This window comes from Denticeps clupeoides, chromosome 12 (assembly GCF_900700375.1).
Source record: "Denticeps clupeoides chromosome 12, fDenClu1.1, whole genome shotgun sequence".
In the NCBI taxonomy this organism is placed as follows: domain Eukaryota; kingdom Metazoa; phylum Chordata; class Actinopteri; order Clupeiformes; family Denticipitidae; genus Denticeps; species Denticeps clupeoides.
The window spans coordinates 18,314-43,360 of record NC_041718.1 but is presented as its reverse complement, the minus strand read 5'-3'; the positions used below and the strand labels follow the sequence as shown (position 1 = coordinate 43,360).

General features: G+C 39.6%; 13 pseudogenes; all 13 read left to right on the top strand.

Moving 5' to 3' along the window:
• The first annotated feature begins 2 nt into the window (after positions 1 to 2).
• Positions 3 to 121, top strand: LOC114801463 (uncharacterized; annotated as a pseudogene).
• A 1,373-nt stretch (positions 122 to 1,494) lies between these two features.
• LOC114801470 (uncharacterized) lies at positions 1,495 to 1,613 on the top strand (annotated as a pseudogene).
• A 531-nt stretch (positions 1,614 to 2,144) lies between these two features.
• LOC114801449 (uncharacterized) lies at positions 2,145 to 2,263 on the top strand (annotated as a pseudogene).
• Positions 2,264 to 3,076: 813 nt separating this feature from the next.
• Positions 3,077 to 3,195, top strand: LOC114801471 (uncharacterized; annotated as a pseudogene).
• Positions 3,196 to 4,008: 813 nt separating this feature from the next.
• On the top strand, positions 4,009 to 4,127 carry LOC114801457 (uncharacterized; annotated as a pseudogene).
• Positions 4,128 to 4,563: 436 nt separating this feature from the next.
• On the top strand, positions 4,564 to 4,682 carry LOC114801437 (uncharacterized; annotated as a pseudogene).
• Positions 4,683 to 8,852: 4,170 nt separating this feature from the next.
• On the top strand, positions 8,853 to 8,971 carry LOC114801436 (uncharacterized; annotated as a pseudogene).
• Positions 8,972 to 13,141: 4,170 nt separating this feature from the next.
• On the top strand, positions 13,142 to 13,260 carry LOC114801460 (uncharacterized; annotated as a pseudogene).
• Positions 13,261 to 15,483: 2,223 nt separating this feature from the next.
• Positions 15,484 to 15,602, top strand: LOC114801434 (uncharacterized; annotated as a pseudogene).
• Positions 15,603 to 17,357: 1,755 nt separating this feature from the next.
• On the top strand, positions 17,358 to 17,476 carry LOC114801448 (uncharacterized; annotated as a pseudogene).
• Positions 17,477 to 19,220: 1,744 nt separating this feature from the next.
• On the top strand, positions 19,221 to 19,339 carry LOC114801447 (uncharacterized; annotated as a pseudogene).
• A 1,223-nt stretch (positions 19,340 to 20,562) lies between these two features.
• LOC114801441 (uncharacterized) lies at positions 20,563 to 20,681 on the top strand (annotated as a pseudogene).
• Positions 20,682 to 21,704: 1,023 nt separating this feature from the next.
• LOC114801454 (uncharacterized) lies at positions 21,705 to 21,823 on the top strand (annotated as a pseudogene).
• Positions 21,824 to 25,047: the final 3,224 nt, after the last annotated feature.

Below are 25,047 nucleotides of genomic sequence, written 5' to 3'. Positions count from 1 at the left end.
TTGTGTACGGACAAACCAGCTGAAGAATGCCCAATCTTGTCTGATCTCAGCAGCTAAGAAGGCTTGGGCCTGGTTAGTACTTGGATGGGAGACTACCTGGGAATACCAGGTGCTGTAAGCATTAAATATTGAAAAACTTTTAAAATGAAAGTATTTACATGGCTTTGTTAGCTTTTTTTGCCTTTTCTCCATCATAATTTGACAGTAAAGCGGGAGTTTTCACTCTTTGTAATGTGTTCAAGCCCTTTGGTTTAAAGTCAAGATTTTCAAGCAGAGTTGGCTGTACAGGACATAACCAGCTGCAAGAATGCCCAATTCTTGTTGATCACAAAAGCTAAGAAGGCTTGGGCCTGGTTAGTACTTGGATGGGAGACTACCTGGGAATACCAGGTGCTGTAAGCATTAACTATTGAAAAACTTTTAAATGAAAGTATTTACATGGCTTTGTTAGCTTTTTTTTGCCTTTTCTCCATCATAATTTGACAGTAAAGCGGGAGTTTTCACTCTTTGATATGTGTTCAAGCCCCTTTGGTTTAAAGTTCAAGATTTTCAAGCAGAGTTTGTGTACGGACAAACCAGCTGAAGAATGCCCAATCTTGTCTGATCTCAGAAGCTACGAAGGCTTGTGCCTGGTTAGTACTTGGATGGGAGACTAACTGTGAATACCAGGTGCTGTAAGCTTTAACTATTGAAAAACTTTTAAAATGAAAGTATTTACATCACTTTGTTAACTTTTTTTTAAAGTAAGTTATGGAGTATTTTCTTTCTTTGATATGTTTTCCCGCCTTTTTTTCTTTTTTTTTTTTTTTTTTAAACTTCTCTTCAGGTTTCTTTTCTGTGCGTGCTCTACAACGATCATTCACAGGCTTGGCTATGGAGTAGGGTGGAGCTGAATCGATTAGGTGGGGTTTTCCAGCCTTCGGCCTTAAGGTGCTACGCACCCTGATGTCAGTTTAATATCTGATACGTCATATTAAGCGGATTTTTAGAACAGGGAGTCGGCAAAAGGGCCTGCTCCATCCGCTCCATTCATCGACCCAGTATTGCATTGCCTCTAGAAGGTGTGCACTTTATTTGTTGTATTGCAAATAAAAGCTTACCACTCCAACTTTTTGCCTTTTCTCCATGATAATTTGACAGTAAAGCGGGAGTTTTCACTCTTTGATATGTTTTCAAGCCCCTTTGGCTTAAAGTTCAAGATTTTCAAGCAGAGTTTGTGTACGGAAAACCAGCTGAAGAATGCCCAATCTTGTCTGATCTCAGCAGCTAAGAAGGCTTGGGCCTGGTTACTACTTGGATGGGAGACTATGTGGGAATGCCAGGTGCTGTAAGCTTTAACTATTGAAAAACTTTTAAAATGAAAGTATTTACATGGCTTTGTTAGCTTTTTTTGCCTTTTCTCCATCATAATTTGACAGTAAAGCGGGAGTTTTCGCACTTTGTAATGTTTTCAAAGCCCTTTTGTTTAAAGTCCAAGATTTTCAAGCAGACTTTGCTTACGGACATGCCAGCTCAAGATTGCCCAATCTTGTCTGATCTCAGAAGCTAAGAAGGCTTGGGCCTGGTTACTACTTGGATGGGAGACTACGTGGGAATGCCAGGTGCTGTAAGCTTTAACTATTGTAAAACTTTTAAAATGAAAGTATTTACATCACTTTGTTAACTTTTTTTTAAAGTCAGTTGTGGAGTATTTTCTTTCTTTGAAATGTTTTCCCGCCTTTTTTTCTTTTTTTTTTTTTAAACTTCTCTTCAGGTTTCTTTTTCTGTGCGTGCTCTGCAACGATCATTCACAGGCTTGGCTATGGAGTGGGGTGGAGCTGAATCGATTAGGTGGAGTTTTCCAGCCCTCGGCCTTAAGGTGCTACGCACCCTGATGTCAGTTTAATATCTGATACGTCATATTAAGCGGATTTTTAGAACAGTGAGTCGGCAATAGGGCCTGCTCCATCCGCTCCATTCATCGACCCAGTATTGCATTGCCTCTAGAAGGTGTGCACTTTATTTGTTGTATTGCAAATAAAAGCTTACCACTCCAACTTTTTGCCTTTTCTCCATGATAATTTGACAGTAAAGCGGGAGTTTTCACTCTTTGATATGTTTTCAAGCCCCTTTGGCTTAAAGTTCAAGATTTTCAAGCAGAGTTTGTGTACAGACAAACCAGCTGAAGAATGCCCAATCTTGTCTGATCTCAGAAGCTAAGAAGGCTTGGGCCTGGTTAGTACTTGGATGGGAGACTACCTGGGAATACCAGGTGCTGTAAGCTTTAACTATTGAAAACTTTTAAAATGAAAGTATGTACATGGCTTTGTTAGCTTTTATTGCCTTTTCTCCATCATAATTTGACAGTAAAGCGGGAGTTTTCACTCTTTGATATGTGTTCAAGCCCCTTTGGTTTAAAGTTCAAGATTTTCAAGCAGAGTTTGTGTACGGACAAACCAGCTGAAGAATGCCCAATCTTGTCTGATCTCAGAAGCTAAGAAGGCTTGGGCCTGGTTACTACTTGGATGGGAGACTACGTGGGAATGCCAGGTGCTGTAAGCTTTAACTATTGTAAAACTTTTAAAATGAAAGTATTTACATCACTTTGTTAACTTTTTTTTAAAGTAAATTATGGAGTATTTTCTTTCTTTGATATGTTTTCCCGCCTTTTTTCTTTTTTTTTTTTTTATTTAAACTTCTCTTCAGGTTTCTTTTTCTGTGCGTGCTCTACAACGATCATTCACAGGCTTGGCTATGGAGTGGGGTGGAGCTGAATCGATTAGGTGGGGTTTTCCAGCCCTCGGCCTTAAGGTGCTACGCACCCTGATGTCAGTTTAATATCTGATACGTCATATTAAGCGGATTTTTAGAACAGGGAGTTGGCAATAGGGCCTGCTCCATCCGCTCCATTCATCGACCCAGTATTGCATTGCCTCTAGAAGGTGTGCACTTTATTTGTTGTATTGCAAATAAAAGCTTACCACTCCAACTTTTTGCCTTTTCTCCATGATAATTTGACAGTAAAGCGTGAGTTTTCGCACTTTGATATGTTTTCAAAGCCCTTTTGTTTAAAGTCCAAGATTTTCAAGCAGAGTTTGCTTACGGACATGCCAGCTCAAGACTGCCCAATCTTGTCTGATCTCAGAAGCTAAGAAGGCTTGGGCCTGGTTACTACTTGGATGGGAGACTACGTGGGAATGCCAGGTGCTGTAAGCTTTAACTATTGTAAAACTTTTAAAATGAAAGTATTTACATCACTTTGTTAACTTTTTTTTAAAGTAAGTTATGGAGTATTTTCTTTCTTTGATATGTTTTCCCGCCTTTTTTCTTTCTTTTTTTTTTTTAAAACTTCTCTTCAGGTTTCTTTTTCTGTGCGTGCTCTACAACGATCATTCACAGGCTTGGCTATGGAGTGGGGTGGAGCTGAATCAATTAGGTGGGGTTTTCCAGCCCTCGGCCTTAAGGTGCTACGCACCCTGATGTCAGTTTAATATCTGATACGTCATATTAAGCGGATTTTTAGAACAGGGAGTCGGCAATATGGCCTGCTCCATCCGCTCCATTCATCGACCCAGTATTGCATTGCCTCTAGAAGGTGTGCACTTTATTTGTTGTATTGCAAATAAAAGCTTACCACTCCAACTTTTTGCCTTTTCTCCACGATAATTTGACAGTAAAGCGGGAGTTTTCACTCTTTGATATGTTTTCAAGCCCCTTTGGCTTAAAGTTCAAGATTTTCAAGCAGAGTTTGTGTACAGACAAACCAGCTGAAGAATGCCCATTCTTGTCTGATCTCAGAAGCGAAGAAGGCTTGGGCCTGGTTAGTACTTGGATGGGAGACTACCTGGGAATACCAGGTGCTGTAAGCTTTAACTATTGAAAAACTTTTAAAATGAAAGTATTTACATGGCTTTGTTAGCTTTTTTTGCCTTTTCTCCATCATAATTTGACAGTAAAGCGGAAGTTTTCACTCTTTGATATGTGTTCAAGCCCCTTTGGTTTAAAGTTCAAGATTTTCAAGCAGAGTTTGTGTATGGACAAACCAGCTGAAGAATTCCCAATCTTGTCTGATCTCAGAAGCTAAGAAGGCTTGGGCCTGGTTAGTACTTGGATGGGAGACTACCTGGGAATACCAGGTGCTGTAAGCTTTAACTATTGAAAAACTTTTAAAATGAAAGTATTTACATGGCTTTGTTAGCTTTTTTTGGCCTTTTCTCCATCATAATTTGACAGTAAAGCGGGAGTTTTCACTCTTTCATATGTTTTCAAGCCCCTTTGGCTTAAAGTTCAAGATTTTCAAGCAGAGTTTGTGTACGGACAAACCAGCTGAAGAATGCCCAATCTTGTCTGATCTCAGAAGCTAAGAAGGCTTGGGCCTGTTTAGTACTTGGATGGGAGACTACCTGGGAATACCAGGTATAGTATTAACTATTGAAAAACTTTTAAAATGAAAGTATTTACATGGCTTTGTTAGCTTTTTTTGCCTTTTCTCCATCATAATTTGACAGTAAAGCGGGAGTTTTCGCACTTTGTAATGTTTTCAAAGCCCTTTTGTTTAAAGTCCAAGATTTTCAAGCAGAGTTTGCTTACGGACATGCCAGCTCAAGATTGCCCAATCTTTTCTGATCTCAGAAGCTAAGAAGGCTTGGGCCTGGTTAGTACTTGGATGGGAGACTACGTGGGAATGCCAGGTGCTGTAAGCTTTAACTATTGTAAAACTTTTAAAGTGAAAGTATTTACATCACTTTGTTAACTTTTTTTTAAAGTAAGTTATGGAGTATTTTCTTTCTTTGATATGTTTTCCCGCCTTTTTTCTTTTTTTTTTTTTTTTTTTTTTTAAACTTCTCTTCAGGTTTCTTTTTCTGTGCGTGCTCTACAACGATCATTCACAGGCTTGGCTATGGAGTTGGGTGGAGCTGAATCGATTAGGTGGGATTTTCCAGCCCTCGGCCTTAAGGTGCTACGCACCCTGATGTCAGTTTAATATCTGATACGTCATATTAAGCGGATTTTTAGAACAGGGAGTCAGCAATAGGGCCTGCTCCATCCGCTCCATTCATCGACCCAGTATTGCATTGCCTCTAGAAGGTGTGCACTTTATTTGTTGTATTGCAAATAAAAGCTTACCACTCCAACTTTTTGCCTTTTCTCCATGATAATTTGACAGTAAAGCGAGAGTTTTCACTCTTTGATATGTTTTCAAGCCCCTTTGGCTTAAAGTTCAAGATTTTCAAGCCAAGTTTGTGTACGGACAAACCAGCTGAAGAATGCCCAGTCTTGTCTGATCTCAGAAGCTTAGAAGGCTTGGGCCTGATTAGTACTTGGATGGGAGACTACCTGGGAATACCAGGTGCTGTAAGCATTAACTATTGAAAAACTTTTAAAATGAAAGTATTTACATGGCTTTGTTAGCTTTTTTTTGCCTTTTCTCCATCATAATTTGACAGTAAAGCGGGAGTTTTCACTCTTTCATATGTTTTCAAGCCCTTTTGTTTAAAGTTCAAGATTTTCAAGCAGAGTTTTTGTACGGACAAACCAGCTGAAGAATGCCCAATCTTGTCTGATCTCAGAAGCTAAGAAGGCTTGGGCCTGTTTAGTACTTGGATGGGAGACTACCTGGGAATACCAGGTATAGTATTAACTATTGTAAAACTTTTAAAATGAAAGTATTTACATCACTTTGTTAACTTTTTTTTAAAGTAAGTTATGGAGTATTTTCTTTCTTTGATATGTTTTCCTGCCTTTTTTCTTTTTTTTTTTTTTTTTTAAACTTCTCTTCAGGTTTCTTTTTCTGTGCGTGCTCTAAAACGATCATTCACAGGCTTGGCTATGGAGTTGGGTGGAGCTGAATCGATTAGGTGGGATTTTCCAGCCCTCGGCCTTAAGGTGCTACGCACCCTGATGTCAGTTTAATATCTGATACGTCATATTAAGCGGATTTTTAGAACAGGAAGTCAGCAATAGGGCCTGCTCCATCCGCTCCATTCATCGACCCAGTATTGCATTGCCTCTAGAAGGTGTGCACTTTATTTGTTGTATTGCAAATAAAAGCTTACCACTCCAACTTTTTGCCTTTTCTCCATGATAATTTGACAGTAAAGCGGGAGTTTTCACTCTTTGATATGTTTTCAAGCCCCTTTGGCTTAAAGTTCAAGATTTTCAAGCCAAGTTTGTGTACGGACAAACCAGCTGAAGAATGCCCAGTCTTGTCTGATCTCAGAAGCTTAGAAGGCTTGGGCCTGATTAGTACTTGGATGGGAGACTACCTGGGAATACCAGGTGCTGTAAGCATTAACTATTGAAAAACTTTTAAAATGAAAGTATTTACATGGCTTTGTTAGCTTTTTTTGCCTTTTCTCCATCATAATTTGAAAGTAAAGCGGGAGTTTTCACTCTTTCATGTGTTTTCAAGCCCCTTTGGCTTAAAGTTCAAGATTTTCAAGCAGAGTTTGTGTACGGACAAACCAGCTGAAGAATGCTCAATCTTGTCTGATCTCAGAAGCTAAGAAGGCTTGGGCCTGTTTAGTACTTGGATGGGAGACTACCTGGGAATACCACGTATAGTATTAACTATTGAAAAACTTTTAAAATGAAAGTATTTACAAGGCTTTGTTAGCTTTTTTTGCCTTTTCTCCATCATAATTTGACAGTAAAGCGGGAGTTTTCGCACTTTGTAATGTTTTCAAAGCCCTTTTGTTTAAAGTCCAAGATTTTCAAGCAGAGTTTGCTTACGGACATGCCAGCTCAAGCTTGCCCAATCTTGTCTGATCTCAGAAGCTAAGAAGGCTTGGGCCTGGTTACTACTTGGATGAGGGAGACTACGTGGGAATGCCAGGTGCTGTAAGCTTTAACTATTGTAAAACTTTTAAAATGAAAGTATTTACATCACTTTGTTAACTTTTTTTTAAAGTAAGTCATGGAGTATTTTCTTTCTTTGATATGTTTTCCCGCCTTTTTTCTTTTTTTTTTTTTTTTTAAACTTCTCTTCAGGTTTCTTTTCCTGTGCGTGCTCTACAACGATCATTCACAGCCTTGGCTATGGAGTGGGGTGGAGCTGAATCGATTAGGTGGGGTTTTCCAGCCCTCGGCCTTAAGGTGCTACGCACCCTGATGTCAGTTTAATATCTGATACGTCATATTAAGCGGATTTTTAGAACAGGGAGTCGGCAATAGGGCCTGCTCCATCCGCTCCATTCATCGACCCAGTATTGCATTGCCTCTAGAAGGTGTGCACTTTATTTGTTGTATTGCAAATAAAAGCTTACCACTCCAACTTTTTGCCTTTTCTCCATGATAATTTGACAGTAAAGCGGGAGTTTTCACTCTTTGATATGTTTTCAAGCCCCTTTGGCTTAAAGTTCAAGATTTTCAAGCCGAGTTTGTGAACGGACAAACCAGCTGAAGAATGCCCAATCTTGTCTGATCTCAGAAGCTTTGAAGGCTTGGGCCTGGTTAGTACTTGGATGGGAGACTACCTGGGAATACCAGGTGCTGTAAGCATTAACTATTGAAAAACTTTTAAAATGAAAGTATTTACATGGCTTTGTTAGCTTTTTTTGCCTTTTCTCCATCATAATTTTACAGTAAAGCCGGAGTTTTCGCACTTTGTAATGTTTTCAAAGCCTTTTTGTTTAAAGTCCAAGATTTCAAGCAGAGTTTGCTTACGGACATGCCAGCTCAAGATTGCCCAATCTTGTCTTATCTCAGAAGCTAAGAAGACTTGGGCCTGGTTAGTACTTGGATGGGAGACTACGTGGGAATGCCAGGTGCTGTAAGCTTTAACTATTGTAAAACTTTTAAAATGAAAGTATTTACATCACTTTGTTAACTTTTTTTTAAAGTAAGTTATGGAGTATTTTCTTTCTTTGATATGTTTTCCCGCCTTTTTTCTTTTTTTTCTCTTTTTTTTTTTAAACTTCTCTTCAGGTTTCTTTTTCTGTGCGTGCTCTACAATGATCATTCACAGGCTTGGCTATGGAGTGGGGTGGAGCTGAATCGATTAGGTGGGGTTTTCCAGCCCTCGGCCTTAAGGTGCTACGCACCCTGATGTCAGTTTAATAACTGATACGTCATATTAAGCGGATTTTTAGAACAGGGAGTCGGCAATAGGGCCTGCTCCATCCGCTCCATTCATCGACCCAGTATTGCATTGCCTCTAGAAGGTGTGCACTTTATTTGTTGTATTGCAAATAAAAGCTTACCTTCTCCAACTTTTTGCCTTTTCTCCATGATAATTTGACAGTAAAGCGGGAGTTTTCACTCTTTGATATGTTTTCAAGCCCCTTTGGCTTAAAGTTCAAGATTTTCAAGCAGAGTTTGTGTACAGACAAACCAGCTGAAGAATGCCCAATCTTGTCTGATCTCAGAAGCTAAGAAGGATTGGGCCTGGTTAGTACTTGGATGGGAGACTACCTGGGAATACCAGGTGCTGTAAGCTTTAACTATTGAAAAACTTTTAAAATGAAAGTATTTACATGGCTTTGTTAGCTTTTTTTGCCTTTTCTCCATCATAATTTGACAGTAAAGCGGGAGTTTTCACTCTTTGATATGTGTTCAAGCCCCTTTGGTTTAAAGTTCAAGATTTTCAACCAGAGTTTGTGTACGGACAAACCAGCTGAAGAATGCCCAATCTTGTCTGATCTCAGAAGCTTTGAAGGCTTGGGCCTGTTTAGTACTTGGATGGGAGACTACCTGGGAATACCAGGTATAGTATTAACTATTGAAAAACTTTTAAAATGAAAGTATTTACATGGCTTTGTTAGCTTTTTTTTGCCTTTTCTCCATCATAATTTGACAGTAAAGCGGGAGTTTTCGCACTTTGTAATGTTTTCAAAGCCCTTTTGTTTAAAGTCCAAGATTTTCAAGCAGAGTTTGCTTACGGACATGCCAGCTCAAGATTGCCCAATCTTTTCTGATCTCAGAAGCTAAGAAGGCTTGGGCCTGGTTAGTACTTGGATGGGAGACTACGTGGGAATGCCAGGTGCTGTAAGCTTTAACTATTGTAAAACTTTTAAAGTGAAAGTATTTACATCACTTTGTTAACTTTTTTTTAAAGTAAGTTATGGAGTATTTTCTTTCTTTGATATGTTTTCCCGCCTTTTTTCTTTTTTTTTTTTTTTTTTTTTAAACTTCTCTTCAGGTTTCTTTTTCTGTGCGTGCTCTACAACGATCATTCACAGGCTTGGCTATGGAGTTGGGTGGAGCTGAATCGATTAGGTGGGATTTTCCAGCCCTCGGCCTTAAGGTGCTACGCACCCTGATGTCAGTTTAATATCTGATACGTCATATTAAGCGGATTTTTAGAACAGGAAGTCAGCAATAGGGCCTGCTCCATCCGCTCCATTCATCGACCCAGTATTGCATTGCCTCTAGAAGGTGTGCACTTTATTTGTTGTATTGCAAATAAAAGCTTACCACTCCAACTTTTTGCCTTTTCTCCATGATAATTTGACAGTAAAGCGAGAGTTTTCACTCTTTGATATGTTTTCAAGCCCCTTTGGCTTAAAGTTCAAGATTTTCAAGCCAAGTTTGTGTACGGACAAACCAGCTGAAGAATGCCCAGTCTTGTCTGATCTCAGAAGCTTAGAAGGCTTGGGCCTGATTAGTACTTGGATGGGAGACTACCTGGGAATACCAGGTGCTGTAAGCATTAACTATTGAAAAACTTTTAAAATGAAAGTATTTACATGGCTTTGTTAGCTTTTTTTGCCTTTTCTCCATCATAATTTGACAGTAAAGCGGGAGTTTTCACTCTTTCATATGTTTTCAAGCCCTTTTGGCTTAAAGTTCAAGATTTTCAAGCAGAGTTTTTGTACGGACAAACCAGCTGAAGAATGCCCAATCTTGTCTGATCTCAGAAGCTAAGAAGGCTTGGGCCTGTTTAGTACTTGGATGGGAGACTACCTGGGAATACCAGGTATAGTATTAACTATTGTAAAACTTTTAAAATGAAAGTATTTACATCACTTTGTTAACTTTTTTTTAAAGTAAGTTATGGAGTATTTTCTTTCTTTGATATGTTTTCCTGCCTTTTTTCTTTTTTTTTTTTTTTTAAACTTCTCTTCAGGTTTCTTTTTCTGTGCGTGCTCTAAAACGATCATTCACAGGCTTGGCTATGGAGTTGGGTGGAGCTGAATCGATTAGGTGGGATTTTCCAGCCCTCGGCCTTAAGGTGCTACGCACCCTGATGTCAGTTTAATATCTGATACGTCATATTAAGCGGATTTTTAGAACAGGAAGTCAGCAATAGGGCCTGCTCCATCCGCTCCATTCATCGACCCAGTATTGCATTGCCTCTAGAAGGTGTGCACTTTATTTGTTGTATTGCAAATAAAAGCTTACCACTCCAACTTTTTGCCTTTTCTCCATGATAATTTGACAGTAAAGCGGGAGTTTTCACTCTTTGATATGTTTTCAAGCCCCTTTGGCTTAAAGTTCAAGATTTTCAAGCCGAGTTTGTGTACGGACAAACCAGCTGAAGAATGCCCAGTCTTGTCTGATCTCAGAAGCTTAGAAGGCTTGGGCCTGATTAGTACTTGGATGGGAGACTACCTGGGAATACCAGGTGCTGTAAGCATTAACTATTGAAAAACTTTTAAAATGAAAGTATTTACATGGCTTTGTTAGCTTTTTTTTGCCTTTTCTCCATCATAATTTGAAAGTAAAGCGGGAGTTTTCACTCTTTCATGTGTTTTCAAGCCCCTTTGGCTTAAAGTTCAAGATTTTCAAGCAGAGTTTGTGTACGGACAAACCAGCTGAAGAATGCTCAATCTTGTCTGATCTCAGAAGCTAAGAAGGCTTGGGCCTGTTTAGTACTTGGATGGGAGACTACCTGGGAATACCACGTATAGTATTAACTATTGAAAAACTTTTAAAATGAAAGTATTTACAAGGCTTTGTTAGCTTTTTTTGCCTTTTCTCCATCATAATTTGACAGTAAAGCGGGAGTTTTCGCACTTTGTAATGTTTTCAAAGCCCTTTTGTTTAAAGTCCAAGATTTTCAAGCAGAGTTTGCTTACGGACATGCCAGCTCAAGCTTGCCCAATCTTGTCTGATCTCAGAAGCTAAGAAGGCTTGGGCCTGGTTACTACTTGGATGAGGGAGACTACGTGGGAATGCCAGGTGCTGTAAGCTTTAACTATTGTAAAACTTTTAAAATGAAAGTATTTACATCACTTTGTTAACTTTTTTTTAAAGTAAGTCATGGAGTATTTTCTTTCTTTGATATGTTTTCCCGCCTTTTTTCTTTTTTTTTTTTTTTTTTAAACTTCTCTTCAGGTTTCTTTTTCTGTGCGTGCTCTACAACGATCATTCACAGCCTTGGCTATGGAGTGGGGTGGAGCTGAATCGATTAGGTGGGGTTTTCCAGCCCTCGGCCTTAAGGTGCTACGCACCCTGATGTCAGTTTAATATCTGATACGTCATATTAAGCGGATTTTTAGAACAGGGAGTCGGCAATAGGGCCTGCTCCATCCGCTCCATTCATCGACCCAGTATTGCATTGCCTCTAGAAGGTGTGCACTTTATTTGTTGTATTGCAAATAAAAGCTTACCACTCCAACTTTTTGCCTTTTCTCCATGATAATTTGACAGTAAAGCGGGAGTTTTCACTCTTTGATATGTTTTCAAGCCCCTTTGGCTTAAAGTTCAAGATTTTCAAGCCGAGTTTGTGTACGGACAAACCAGCTGAAGAATGCCCAATCTTGTCTGATCTCAGAAGCTTTGAAGGCTTGGGCCTGGTTAGTACTTGGATGGGAGACTACCTGGGAATACCAGGTGCTGTAAGCATTAACTATTGAAAAACTTTTAAAATGAAAGTATTTACATGGCTTTGTTAGCTTTTTTTGCCTTTTCTCCATCATAATTTGACAGTAAAGCCGGAGTTTTCGCACTTTGTAATGTTTTCAAAGCCTTTTTGTTTAAAGTCCAAGATTTCAAGCAGAGTTTGCTTACGGACATGCCAGCTCAAGATTGCCCAATCTTGTCTTATCTCAGAAGCTAAGAAGACTTGGGCCTGGTTAGTACTTGGATGGGAGACTACGTGGGAATGCCAGGTGCTGTAAGCTTTAACTATTGTAAAACTTTTAAAATGAAAGTATTTACATCACTTTGTTAACTTTTTTTTAAAGTAAGTTATGGAGTATTTTCTTTCTTTGATATGTTTTCCCGCCTTTTTTCTTTTTTTTCTCTTTTTTTTTTTAAACTTCTCTTCAGGTTTCTTTTTCTGTGCGTGCTCTACAATGATCATTCACAGGCTTGGCTATGGAGTGGGGTGGAGCTGAATCGATTAGGTGGGGTTTTCCAGCCCTCGGCCTTAAGGTGCTACGCACCCTGATGTCAGTTTAATAACTGATACGTCATATTAAGCGGATTTTTAGAACAGGGAGTCGGCAATAGGGCCTGCTCCATCCGCTCCATTCATCGACCCAGTATTGCATTGCCTCTAGAAGGTGTGCACTTTATTTGTTGTATTGCAAATAAAAGCTTACTACTCCAACTTTTTGCCTTTTCTCCATGATAATTTGACAGTAAAGCGGGAGTTTTCACTCTTTGATATGTTTTCAAGCCCCTTTGGCTTAAAGTTCAAGATTTTCAAGCAGAGTTTGTGTACAGACAAACCAGCTGAAGAATGCCCAATCTTGTCAGATCTCAGAAGCTAAGAAGACTTGGGCCTGGTTAGTACTTGGATGGGAGACTACCTGGGAATACCAGGTGCTGTAAGCTTTAACTATTGAAAAACTTTTAAAATGAAAGTATTTACATGGCTTTGTTAGCTTTTTTTGCCTTTTCTCCATCATAATTTGACAGTAAAGCGGGAGTTTTCACTCTTTGATATGTGTTCAAGCCCCTTTGGTTTAAAGTTCAAGATTTTCAACCAGAGTTTGTGTACGGACAAACCAGCTGAAGAATGCCCAATCTTGTCTGATCTCAGAAGCTTTGAAGGCTTGGGCCTGGTTAGTACTTGGATGGGAGACTACCTGGGAATACCAGGTGCTGTAAGCTTTAACTATTGAAAAACTTTTAAAATGAAAGTATTTACATGGCTTTGTTAGCTTTTTTTGCCTTTTCTCCATCATAATTTGACAGTAAAGCGGGAGTTTTCGCACTTTGTAATGTTTTCAAAGCCCTTTTGTTTAAAGTCCAAGATTTTCAAGCAGAGTTTGCTTACGGACATGCCAGCTCAAGATTGCCCAATCTTGTCCGATCTCAGAAGCTAAGAAGGCTTGGGCCTGGTTACTACTTGGATGGGAGACTACGTGGGAATGCCAGGTGCTGTAAGCTTTAACTATTGTAAAACTTTTAAAATGGAAGTATTTACATCACTTTGTTAACTTTTTTTTAAAGTAAGTTATGGAGTATTTTCTTTTTTTGATATGTTTTTCCGCCTTTTTTCTTTTTTTTTTTTTTTTTTAAACTTCTCTTCAGGTTTCTTTTTCTGTGCGTGCTCTACAACGATCATTCACAGGCTTGGCTATGGAGTGGGGTGGAGCTGAATCGATTAGGTGGGGTTTTCCAGCCCTCGGCCTTAAGGTGCTACGCACCCTGATGTCAGTTTAATATCTGATACGTCATATTAAGCGGATTTTTAGAACAGAGAGTCGGAAATAGGGCCTGCTCCATCCGCTCCATTCATCGACCCAGTATTGCATTGCCTCTAGAAGGTGTGCACTTTATTTGTTGTATTGCAAATAAAAGCTTACCACTCCAACTTTTTTGCCTTTTCTCCATGATAATTTGACAGTAAAGCGGGAGTTTTCACTCTTTGATATGTGTTCAAGCCCTTTTGGTTTAAAGTTCAAGATTTTCAAGCAGAGTTTGTGTACGGACAAACTAGCTGAAGAATGCCCAATCTTGTCTGATCTCAGACAAGTGGTAGTAGCCTAGTGGGTAACACACTCGCCTATGAACCAGAAGACCCAGGTTCGAATCCCACTTACTACCATTGTGTCCCTGAGCAAGACACTTAACCCTAAGTTGCTCTGGGGAGACTGTCCCTGTAACTACTGATTGTAAGTCGCTCTGGATAAGGGCGTCTGATAAATGCTGTAAATGTAAATGTAAATCTCAGAAGCTAAGAAGGCTTGGGCCTGGTTAGTACTTGGATGGGAGACTACCTGGGAATACCAGGTGCTGTAAGCAATAACTATTAAAAAACTTTTAAAATGAAAGTATTTACATGGCTTTTTTTAGCTTTTTTTGCCTTTTCTCCATCATAATTTGACAGTAAAGCGGGAGTTTTCGCACTTTGTAATGTTTTCAAAGCCCTTTTGTTTAAAGTCCAAGATTTTCAAGCAGAGTTTGCTGACGGACGTGCCAGCTCAAGATTGTCCAATCTTGTCTGATCTCAGAAGCTAAGAAGGCTTGGGCCTGGTTAGTACTTGGATGGGAGACTACGTGGGAATGCCAGGTGCTGTAAGCTTTAACTATTGTAAAACTTTTAAAATGAAAGTATTTACATCACTTTGTTAACTTTTTTTTTAAGTAAGTTATGGAGTATTTTCTTTCTTTGATATGTTTTCCCGCCTTTTTTTTTTTTTTTTTTTTTAAACTTCTCTTCAGGTTTCTTTTTCTGTGCGTGCTCTACAACGATCATTCACAGACTTGGCTATGGAGTGGGGTGGAGCTGAATCGATTAGGTGGGGTTTTCCAGCCCTCGGCCTTAAGGTGCTACGCACCCTGATGTCAGTTTAAAATCTGATATGTCATATTAAGCGGATTTTTAGAACAGGGAGTCGGCAATATGGCCTGCTCCATCCGCTCCATTCATCGACCCAGTATTGCATTGCCTCTAGAAGGTGTGCACTTTATTTGTTGCATTGCAAATGAAAGCTTACCACTCCAACTTTTTGCCTTTTCTCCAGGTGCTGAAAGCTTTAACTATTGTAAAACTTTTAAAATGAAAGTATTTACATCACTTTGTTAACTTTTTTTTAAAGTAAGTTATGGAGTATTTTCTTTCTCCATGATAATGCCCAATCTTGTCTGATCTCAGAAGCTAAGAAGGCTTGGGCCTGGTTAGTACTTGGATGGGAGACTACCTGGGAATACCAGGTGCTGTAAGCTTTAACTATTGAAAAACTTTTAAAATGAAAGTATTTACATGGCTTTGTTAGCTTTTTTTGCCTTTTCTCCATCATAATTTGACAGTAAAGCGGGAGTTTTCACTCTTTGATATGTGTTCAAGCCCCTTTGGTTTAAAGTTCAAGATTTTCAAGCAGAGTTTGTGTACGGACAAACCAGCTGAAGAATGCCCAATCTTGTCTGATCTCAGAAGCTAAGAAGGCTTGGGCCTGGTTCGTACTTGAATGGGAGACTAACTGGGAATACCAGGTGCTTTAAGCTTTAACTATTGAAAAACTTTTAAAATGAAAGTATTTACATGGCTTTGTTAGCTTTTTTTGCCTTTTCTACATCATAATTTGCCAGTAAAGCGGGAGTTTTCGCACTTTGTAATGTTTTCAAAGCCCTTTTTGGTTTAAAGTCCAAGATTTTCAAGCAGAGTTTGCTTACGGACATGCCAGCTCAAGATTGCCCAATCTTGTCTGATCTCAGAAGCTAAGAAGGCTTGGGCCTGGTTAGTACTTGGATGGGAGACTACGTGGGAATGCCAGGTGCTGTAAGCTTTAACTATTGTAAAACTTTTAAAATGAAAGTATTTACATCACTTTGTTAACTTTTTTTTAAAGTAAGTTATGGAGTATTTTCTTTCTTTGATATGTTTTCCCGCCTTTTTTCTTTTATTTTTATTTTTTTTTTTAAACTTCTCTTCAGGTTTCTTTTTCTGTGCGTGCTCTACAACGATCATTCACAGGCTTGGCTATGGAGTGGGGTGGAGCTGAATCGATTAGGTGGGGTTTTCCAGCCCTCGGCCTTAAGGTGCTACGCACCCTGATGTCAGTTTAATATCTGATACGTCATATTAAGCGGATTTTTAGAACAGGGAGTAGGCAATAGGGCCTGCTCCATCCGCTCCATTTATCGACCCAGTATTGCATTGCCTCTAGAAGGTGTGCACTTTATTTGTTGTATTGCAAATAAAAGCTTACCACTCCAACTTTTTGCCTTTTCTCCATGATAATTTGACAGTAAAGCGGGAGTTTTCACTCTTTGATATGTTTTCAAGCCCCTTTGGCTTAAAGTTCAAGATTTCAAAGCAGAGTTTGTGTACGGACAAACCAGCTGAAGAATGCCCAATCTTGTCTGATCTCAGAAGCTAAGAAGGCTTGGGCCTGGTTAGTACTTGGATGGGAGACTACCTGGGAATACCAGAAGCTGTAAGCATTAACTATTGAAAAACTTTTAAAATGAAAGTATTTACATGGCCTTGTTAGCTTTTTTTTGCCTTTTCTCCATCATAATTTGACAGTAAAGTGGGAGTTTTCGCACTTTGTAATGTTTTCAAAGCCCTTTTGTTTAAAGTCCAAGATTTTCAAGCAGAGTTTATGTACGGACAAACCAGCTGAAGAATGCCAAATCTTGTCTGATCTCAGAAGCTAAGAAGGCTTGGGCCTGGTTAGTCCTTGGATGGGAGACTACCTGGGAATACCAGGTGCTGTAAGCTTTAACTATTGAAAAACTTTTAAAATGAAAGTATTTACATGGCTTTGTTAGCTTTTTTTGCCTTTTCTCCATCATAATTTGACAGTAAAGCGGGAGTTTTCACTCTTTGATATGTTTTCAAGCCCCTTTGTTTAAAGTCCAAGATTTTCAAGCAGAGTTTGCTTACGGACATGCCAGCTCAAGATTGCCCAATCTTGTCTGAGCTCAGAAGCTAAGAAGGCCTGGGCCTGGTTACTACTTGGATGGGAGACTATGTGGGAATGCCAGGTGCTGTAAGCTTTAACTATTGTAAAACTTTTAAAATGAAAGTATTTACATCACTTTGTTAACTTTTTTTTAAAGTAAGTTATGGAGTATTTTCTTTCTTTGATATGTTTTCCCGCCTTTTTTCTTTTTTTTTTTTTTTTTTTTTAAACTTCTCTTCAGGTTTCTTTTTCTGTGCGTGCTCTACAACGATCATTCACAGGCTTGGCTATGGAGTGGGGTGGAGCTGAATCGATTAGGTGGGGTTTTCCAGCCCTCGGCCTTAAGGTGCTACGCACCCTGATGTCAGTTTAATATCTGATACGTCATATTAAGCGGACTTTTTAGAACAGGGAGTCGGCAATAGGGCCTGCTCCATCCGCTCCATTCATCGACCCAGTATTGCATTGCCTCTAGAAGGTGTGCACTTTATTTGTTGTATTGCAAATAAAAGCTTACCACTCCAACTTTTTGCCTTTTCTCCATGATAATTAGACAGTAAAGCGGGAGTTTTCACTCTTTGATATGTTTTCAAGCCCCTTTGGCTTAAAGTTCAAGATTTTCAAGCAGAGTTTGTGTACAGACAAACCAGCTGAAGAATGCCCAATCTTGTCTGATCTCAGAAGCTAAGAAGGCTTGGGCCTGGTTAGTACTTGGATGGGAGACTACCTGGGAATACCAGGTGCTGTAAGCTTTAACTATTGAAAAACTTTTAAAATGAAAGTATTTACATGGCTTTGTTAGCTTTTTTTGCCTTTTCTCCATCATAATTTGACAGTAAAGCGGGAGTTTTCGCACTTTGTAATGTTTTCAAAGCCCTTTTGTTTAAAGTTCAAGATTTTCAAGCAGAGTTTGCTTATGGACATGCCAGCTCAAGATTGCCCAATCTTGTCTGATCTCAGAAGCAAAGAAGGCTTGGGCCTGGTAACTACTTGGATGGGAGACTATGTGGGAATGCCAGGTGCTGTAAGCTTTAACTATTGTAAAACTTTTAAAATGAAAGTATTTACATCACTTTGTTAACTTTTTTTTAAAGTAAGTTATGGAGTATTTTCTTTCTTTGATATGTTTTCCCGCCTTTTTTCTTTTTTTTTTAAACTTCTCTTCAGGTTTCTTTTTCTGTGCGTGCTCTACAACGATCATTCACAGGCTTGGCTATGGAGTGGGGTGGAGCTGAATCGATTAAGTGGGGTTTTCCAGCCCTCGGCCTTAAGGTGCTACGCACCCTGATGTCAGTTTAATATCTGATACGTCATATTAAGCGGACTTTTTAGAACAGGGAGTCGGCAATAGGGCCTGCTCCATCCGCTCCATTCATCGACCCAGTATTGCATTGCCTCTAGAAGGTGTGCACTTTATTTGTTGTATTGCAAATAAAAGCTTACCACTCCAACTTTTTGCCTTTTCTCCATGATAATTTGACAGTAAAGCGGGAGTTTTCACTCTTTGATATGTGTTCAAGCCCCTTTGGTTTAATGTTCAAGATTTTCAAGCAGAGTTTGTGTAAGGACAAACCAGCTGAAGAATGCCCAATCTTGTCTGATCTCAGAAGCTAAGAAGGCTTGGGCCTGGTTAGTACTTGGATGGGAGACTACCTGGGAATACCAGGTGCTGTAAGCTTTAACTATTGAAAAACTTTTAAAATGAAAGTATTTACATGGCTTTGTTAGCTTTTTTTGCCTTTTCTCCATCATAATTTGACAGTAAAGCGGAAGTTTTCGCACTTTGTAATGTTTTCAAAGCCCTTTTTTTTAAAGTCCAAGATTTTCAAGCAGAGTTTGCTTACGGACGTGCCAGCTCAAGATTGCCCAATCTTGTCTGATCTCAGAAGCTAAGAAGGCTTGGGCCTGGTTACTACTTGGATGGGAGACTACGTGGGAATGCCAGGTGCTGTAAGCTTTAACTATTGTAAAACTTTTAAAATTAAAGTATTTACATCACTTTGTTAACTTTTTTTTAAAGTAAGTTATGGAGTATTTTCTTTCTTTGATATGTTTTCCCGCCTTTTTTCTTTTTTTTTTTTTTTTTTTTTAAACTTCTCTTCAGGTTTCTTTTTCTGTGCGTGCTCTACAACGATCATTCACAGGCTTGGCTATGGAGTGGGGTGGAGCTGAATCGATTAGGTGGGGTTTTCCAGCCCTCGGCCTTAAGGTGCTACGCACCCTGATGTCAGTTTAATATCTGATACGTCATATTAAGCGGACTTTTTAGAACAGGGAGTCGGCAATAGGGCCTGCTCCATCCGCTCCATTCATCGACCCAGTATTGCATTGCCTCTAGAAGGTGTGCACTTTATTTGTTGTATTGCAAATAAAAGCTTACCACTCCAACTTTTTGCCTTTTCTCCATGATAATTTGACAGTAAAGCGGGAGTTTTCACTCTTTGATATGTTTTCAAGCCCCTTTGGCTTAAAGTTCAAGATTTTCAAGCAGAGTTTGTGTACAGACAAACCAGCTGAAGAATGCCCAATCTTGTCTGATCTCAGAAGCTAAGAAGGCTTGGGCCTGGTTAGTACTTGGATGGGAGACTACCTGGGAATACCAGGTGCTGTAAGCTTTAACTATTGAAAAACTTTTAAAATGAAAGTATTTACATGGCTTTGTTAGCTTTTTTTGCCTTTTCTCCATCATAATTTGACAGTAAAGCGGGAGTTTTCGCACTTTGTAATGTTTTCAAAGCCCTTTTGTTTAAAGTTCAAGATTTTCAAGCAGAGTTTGCTTATGGACATGCCAGCTCAAGATTGCCCAATCTTGTCTGATCTCAGAAGCAAAGAAGGCTTGGGCCTGGTAACTACTTGGATGGGAGACTATGTGGGAATGCCAGGTGCTGTAAGCTTTAACTATTGTAAAACTTTTAAAATGAAAGTATTTACATCACTTTGTTAACTTTTTTTTAAAGTAAGTTATGGAGTATTTTCTTTCTTTGATATGTTTTCCCGCCTTTTTTCTTTTTTTTTAAAAAAACTCTTCAGGTTTCTATTTCTGTGCGTGCTCTACAACGATCATTCACAGGCTTGGCTATGGAGTGGGGTGGAGCTGAATCGATTAAGTGGGGTTTTCCAGCCCTCGGCCTTAAGGTGCTACGCACCCTGATGTCAGTTTAATATCTGATACGTCATATTAAGCGGACTTTTTAGAACAGGGAGTCGGCAACTTACTACCATTGTGTCCCTGAGCAAGACACCTAACCCTGAGTTGCTCCAGGGAGACTGTCCCTGTAAATACTGATTGTAAGTCGCTCTGGATAAGGGCGTCTGATAAATGCTGTAAATGTAAATGTAAATGCAATAGGGCCTGCTCCATCCGCTCCATTCATCGACCCAGTATTGCATTGCCTCTAGAAGGTGTGCACTTTATTTGTTGTATTGCAAATAAAAGCTTACCACTCCAACTTTTTGCCTTTTCTCCATGATAATTTGACAGTAAAGCGGGAGTTTTCACTCTTTGATATGTTTTCAAGCCCCTTTGGCTTAAAGTTCAAGATTTTCAAGCAGAGTTTGTGTACAGACAAACCAGCTGAGGAATGCTCAATCTTGTCTGATCTCAGAAGCTAAGAAGGCTTGGGCCTGGTTAGTACTTGGATGGGAGACTACCTGGGAATACCAGGTGCCGTAAGCTTTAACTATTGTAAAACTTTTAAAATGAAAGTATTTAGATGGCTTTGTTAGCTTTTTTTGCCTTTTTTTTCCATCATAATTTGACAGTAAAGCGGGAGTTTTCACTCTTTGATATGTGTTCAAGCCCCTTTGGTTTAAAGTTCAAGATTTTCAAGCAGAGTTTGTGTACGGACAAACCAGCTGAAGAATGCCCAATCTTGTCTGATCTCAGAAGCTAAGAAGGCTTGGGCCTGGTTAGTACTTGGATGGGAGACTACCTGGGAATACCAGGTGCTGTAAGCTTTAACTATTGAAAAACTTTTAAAATGAAAGTATTTACATGGCTTTGTTAGCTTTTTTTGCCTTTTCTCCATCATAATTTGACAGTAAAGCGGGAGTTTTCGCACTTTGTAATGTTTTCAAAGCCCTTTTGTTTAAAGTTCAAGATTTTCAAGCAGAGTTTGCTTATGGACATGCCAGCTCAAGATTGCCCAATCTTGTCTGATCTCAGAAGCAAAGAAGGCTTGGGCCTGGTAACTACTTGGATGGGAGACTATGTGGGAATGCCAGGTGCTGTAAGCTTTAACTATTGTAAAACTTTTAAAATGAAAGTATTTACATCAAACTTTGTAATGTTTTCAAAGCCCTTTTGTTTAAAGTCCAAGATTTTCAAGCAGAGTTTGCTTAGGGACGTGCCAGCTCAAGATTGCCCAATCTTGTCTGATCTCAGAAGCTAAGAAGGCTTGGGCCTGGTTACTACTTGGATGGGAGACTACGTGGGAATGCCAGGTGCTGTAAGCTTTAACTATTGTAAAACTTTTAAAATGAAAGTATTTACATGGCTTTGTTAACTTTTTTTTAAAGTAAGTTATGGAGTATTTTCTTTCTTTGATATGTTTTCCCGCCTTTTTTCTTTTTTTAAACTTCTCTTCAGGTTTCTTTTTCTGTGCGTGCTCTACAACGATCATTCACAGGCTTGGCTATGGAGTGGGGTGGAGCTGAATCGATTAGGTGGGGTTTTCCAGCCCTCGGCCTTAAGGTGCTACGCACCCTGATGTCAGTTTAATATCTGATACGTCATATTAAGCAGACTTTTTAGAACAGGGAGTTGGCAATAGGGCCTGCTCCATCCGCTCCATTCATCGACCCAGTATTGCATTGCCTCTAGAAGGTGTGCACTTTATTTGTTGTATTGCAAATAAAAGCTTACCACTCCAACTTTTTGCCTTTTCTCCATCATAATTTGACAGTAAAGCGGGAGTTTTCACTCTTTGATATGTGTTCAAGCCCCTTTGGTTTAAAGTTCAAGATTTTCAAGCAGAGTTTGTGTACGGACAAACCAGCTGAAGAATGCCCAATCTTGTCTGATCTCCGAAGCTAAGAAGGCTTGGGCCTGGTTAGTACTTGGATGGGAGACTACCTGGGAATACCAGGTGCTGTAAGCTTTAACTATTGAAAAACTTTTAAAATGAAAGTATTTACATGGCTTTGTTAGCTTTTTTTGCCTTTTCTCCATCATAATTTGACAGTAAAGCGGGAGTTTTCGCACTTTGTAATGTTTTCAAAGCCCTTTTGTTTAAAGTCCAAGATTTTCAAGCAGAGTTTGCTTACGGACATGCCAGCTCAAGATTGCCCAATCTTGTCTGATCTCAGAAGCTAAGAAGGCTTGGGCCTGGTTACTACTTGGATGGGAGACTATGTGGGAATGCCAGGTGCTGTAAGCTTTAACTATTGTAAAACTTTTAAAATGAAAGTATTTACATCACTTTGTTAACTTTTTTTTTAAAGTAAGTTATGGAGTATTTTCTTTCTTTGATATGTTTTCCCGCCTTTTTTCTTTTTTTTTTTTTTTAAACTTCTCTTCAGGTTTCTTTTTCTGTGCGTGCTCTACAACGATCATTCACAGGCTTGGCTATGGAGTGGGGTGGAGCTGAATCGATTAGGTGGGGTTTTCCAGCCCTCGGCCTTAAGGTGCTACGCACCCTGATGTCAGTTTAATATCTGATACGTCATATTAAGCGGACTTTTTAGAACAGGGAGTCGGCAATAGGGCCTGCTCCATCCGCTCCATTCATCGACCCAGTATTGCATTGCCTCTAGAAGGTGTGCACTTTATTTGTTGTATTGCAAATAAAAGCTTACCACTCCAACTTTTTGCCTTTTCTCCATGATAATTTGACAGTAAAGCGGGAGTTTTCACTCTTTGATATGTTTTCAAGCCCCTTTGGCTTAAAGTTCAAGATTTTCAAGCAGAGTTTGTGTACAGACAAACCAGCTGAAGAATGCCCAATCTTGTCTGATCTCAGAGGCTAAGAAGGCTTGGGCCTGGTTAGTACTTGGATGGGAGACTACCTGGGAATACCAGGTGCTGTAAGCTTTAACTATTGAAAAACTTTTAAAATGAAAGTATTTACAACAACAACAACAACAACATTTATTTCTTATATAGCCCAAAATCACATACAGTATGTCTCAATGGGCTTTGACAGGCCCTACAGTTGACACCCCCCACACTTGACCCTTCTGCACACAAGGAAAAACTCCACACAAAAAAACTCTAGGAGAGAGAAAAAAGGAAAGGAAGAAACCTTGGGAAGGAGTGATACAGAGAGGGACCCCCTTCCAGGGTAGAGTGAGCCTGCAAATGGTGTCAGTGCAGGGTTGGATATGATATAATGAGTCCTACAGCTGTAGGGTTGGAGAAGTCCAGGATGTATTCAGTGTCAACTGCGGAGCTCTATAGGAGAAGGATCTGCTCCCAGCTGTGACCTTCTGTACTTTTGGTACCAGTAGTGACCCCGCACCCATTGATCGAAGGGGGCGTGGCGGTTCGTAAGGAACCAAAAGTTCACTCATGTATTGCGGGGCAAGACCATTTAGAGCTTTATAGGTTAAAAGTAGGATTTTGTAGTCAATCCTAAATTTGATGGGTAACCAGTGCAGTGATTGTAAGACTGGGGTGATGTGGTCAAATTTCCTGGTTCTGGTTAGAACTCTGGCTGCAGCATTCTGTACTAGCTGGAGTTTACTCATGCACCTACTAGAGCATCCAGACAATAATGCATTGCAGTAATCTAACCTTGATGTAATAAATGCATGGACCAACTTTTCTGCATCATGCATTGAAATGATATTTCTTATTTTCGCAATATTTCTAAGGTGAAAGAATGCTATTCTAGTGACATTATCTACGTGCGAACTGAATGAGAGACCTGCATCAATGATGACACCTAGATCCTTCACTTCAATACTCGGTGAGATACAAAGGCTATCCAGGGTTATTGTGTAGTCAGCCAGTTTATGCCTGGCTGCTTGAGGCCCGATTACGAGCGCTTCTGTCTTGTCAGGGTTTAGCAGGAGAAAGTTGGTGAGCATCCACTGTCTAATGTCCTTCAGACAATTCTCTATTTTGTTCAGCTGCTGCCTCTGATCTGGCATTGCTGACAGATACAGCTGTGTGTCGTCAGCGTAGCAATGAAAGCTAATACCGTGTTTGCGGATGACGTTGCCTAAAGGTAACATGTATAGAGAAAAAAGTAACGGACCTAGGACAGAGCCTTGTGGAACACCAAACTCTACTTTACTATGTGAAGACGAAACACCATTGATGTCCACAAACTGATATCGGTTGGTCAAATATGATCTGAACCATTCAAGGGCTGTTCCCTTAATCCCGATAACATTCTCTAACCTGGCAAGGAGAATAGCGTGATCAATAGTGTCAAACGCTGCACTCAGATCAAGCAGGACAAGCAGCGAGATGCGTCCCTGATCAGAGGCCAACAGCAGGTCATTAACCACTTTAACCAGCGCTGTCTCAGTGCTATGATGAGGTCTAAAACCTGATTGATATACTTCGTGGATATTGTTACAGTCTAGATATGTGCTCAGCTGCTGGGCTACAACTTTTTCTAAGATTTTTGATATGAACGGAAGGTTGGATATCGGTCTATAATTTGAAAGCTGACTGCGATCAAGATCCGGCTTTTTAATCAGGGGTCTAATGACTGCTACCTTGAACGAACTTGGTACGTGGCCGGTGCTAAGCGACGAGTTAACAATTTTGAGGATAGAATTTATAACATTGGGTGCTATTTGCTTAAGGAGCCTTGTTGGAATCGGATCCAAAGCGCAGGTACATTGATTTGATGATGAGATTAATTTGATTAATTCATGCTCTTTAATAGGGTTGAATCGTTCTAATCGGTGGTCTATTAGAAGATTATTTTCCATGGAAATATCGGCGGAGCTATTTGTTGTGCTTTTAATCTTCTCTCTATTTGCGACAATTTTCGTATTAAAGAAATTCATAAAATCATCACTACTATGATTATATTGAGTGGTCGCATCCATTTCTGTCTTATTCCTGGTTAGTTTGGCTATAGTTTTAAACAGGAATCCGGGATTATTTTTGTTTTTGTCTATTAACGAGGACAGATACGTTGATCGAGCCGCGCTAAGTGCCTTCTTATAGTTAAGTAGGCTCTCCTTCCAAGCTATTCGGAATATGTTTAATTTACTTTGACGCCATTTGCGTTCTAATTTCCGGGCGGTCTTCTTAAGCGAGCGCGTGTGATCATTATACCAAGGAATTAAGTTTTTCTCTCTTACTATCTTCCTTTTGAGGGGAGCGACTATATCTAACGTACTACGCAGTGTTAATTCTAGA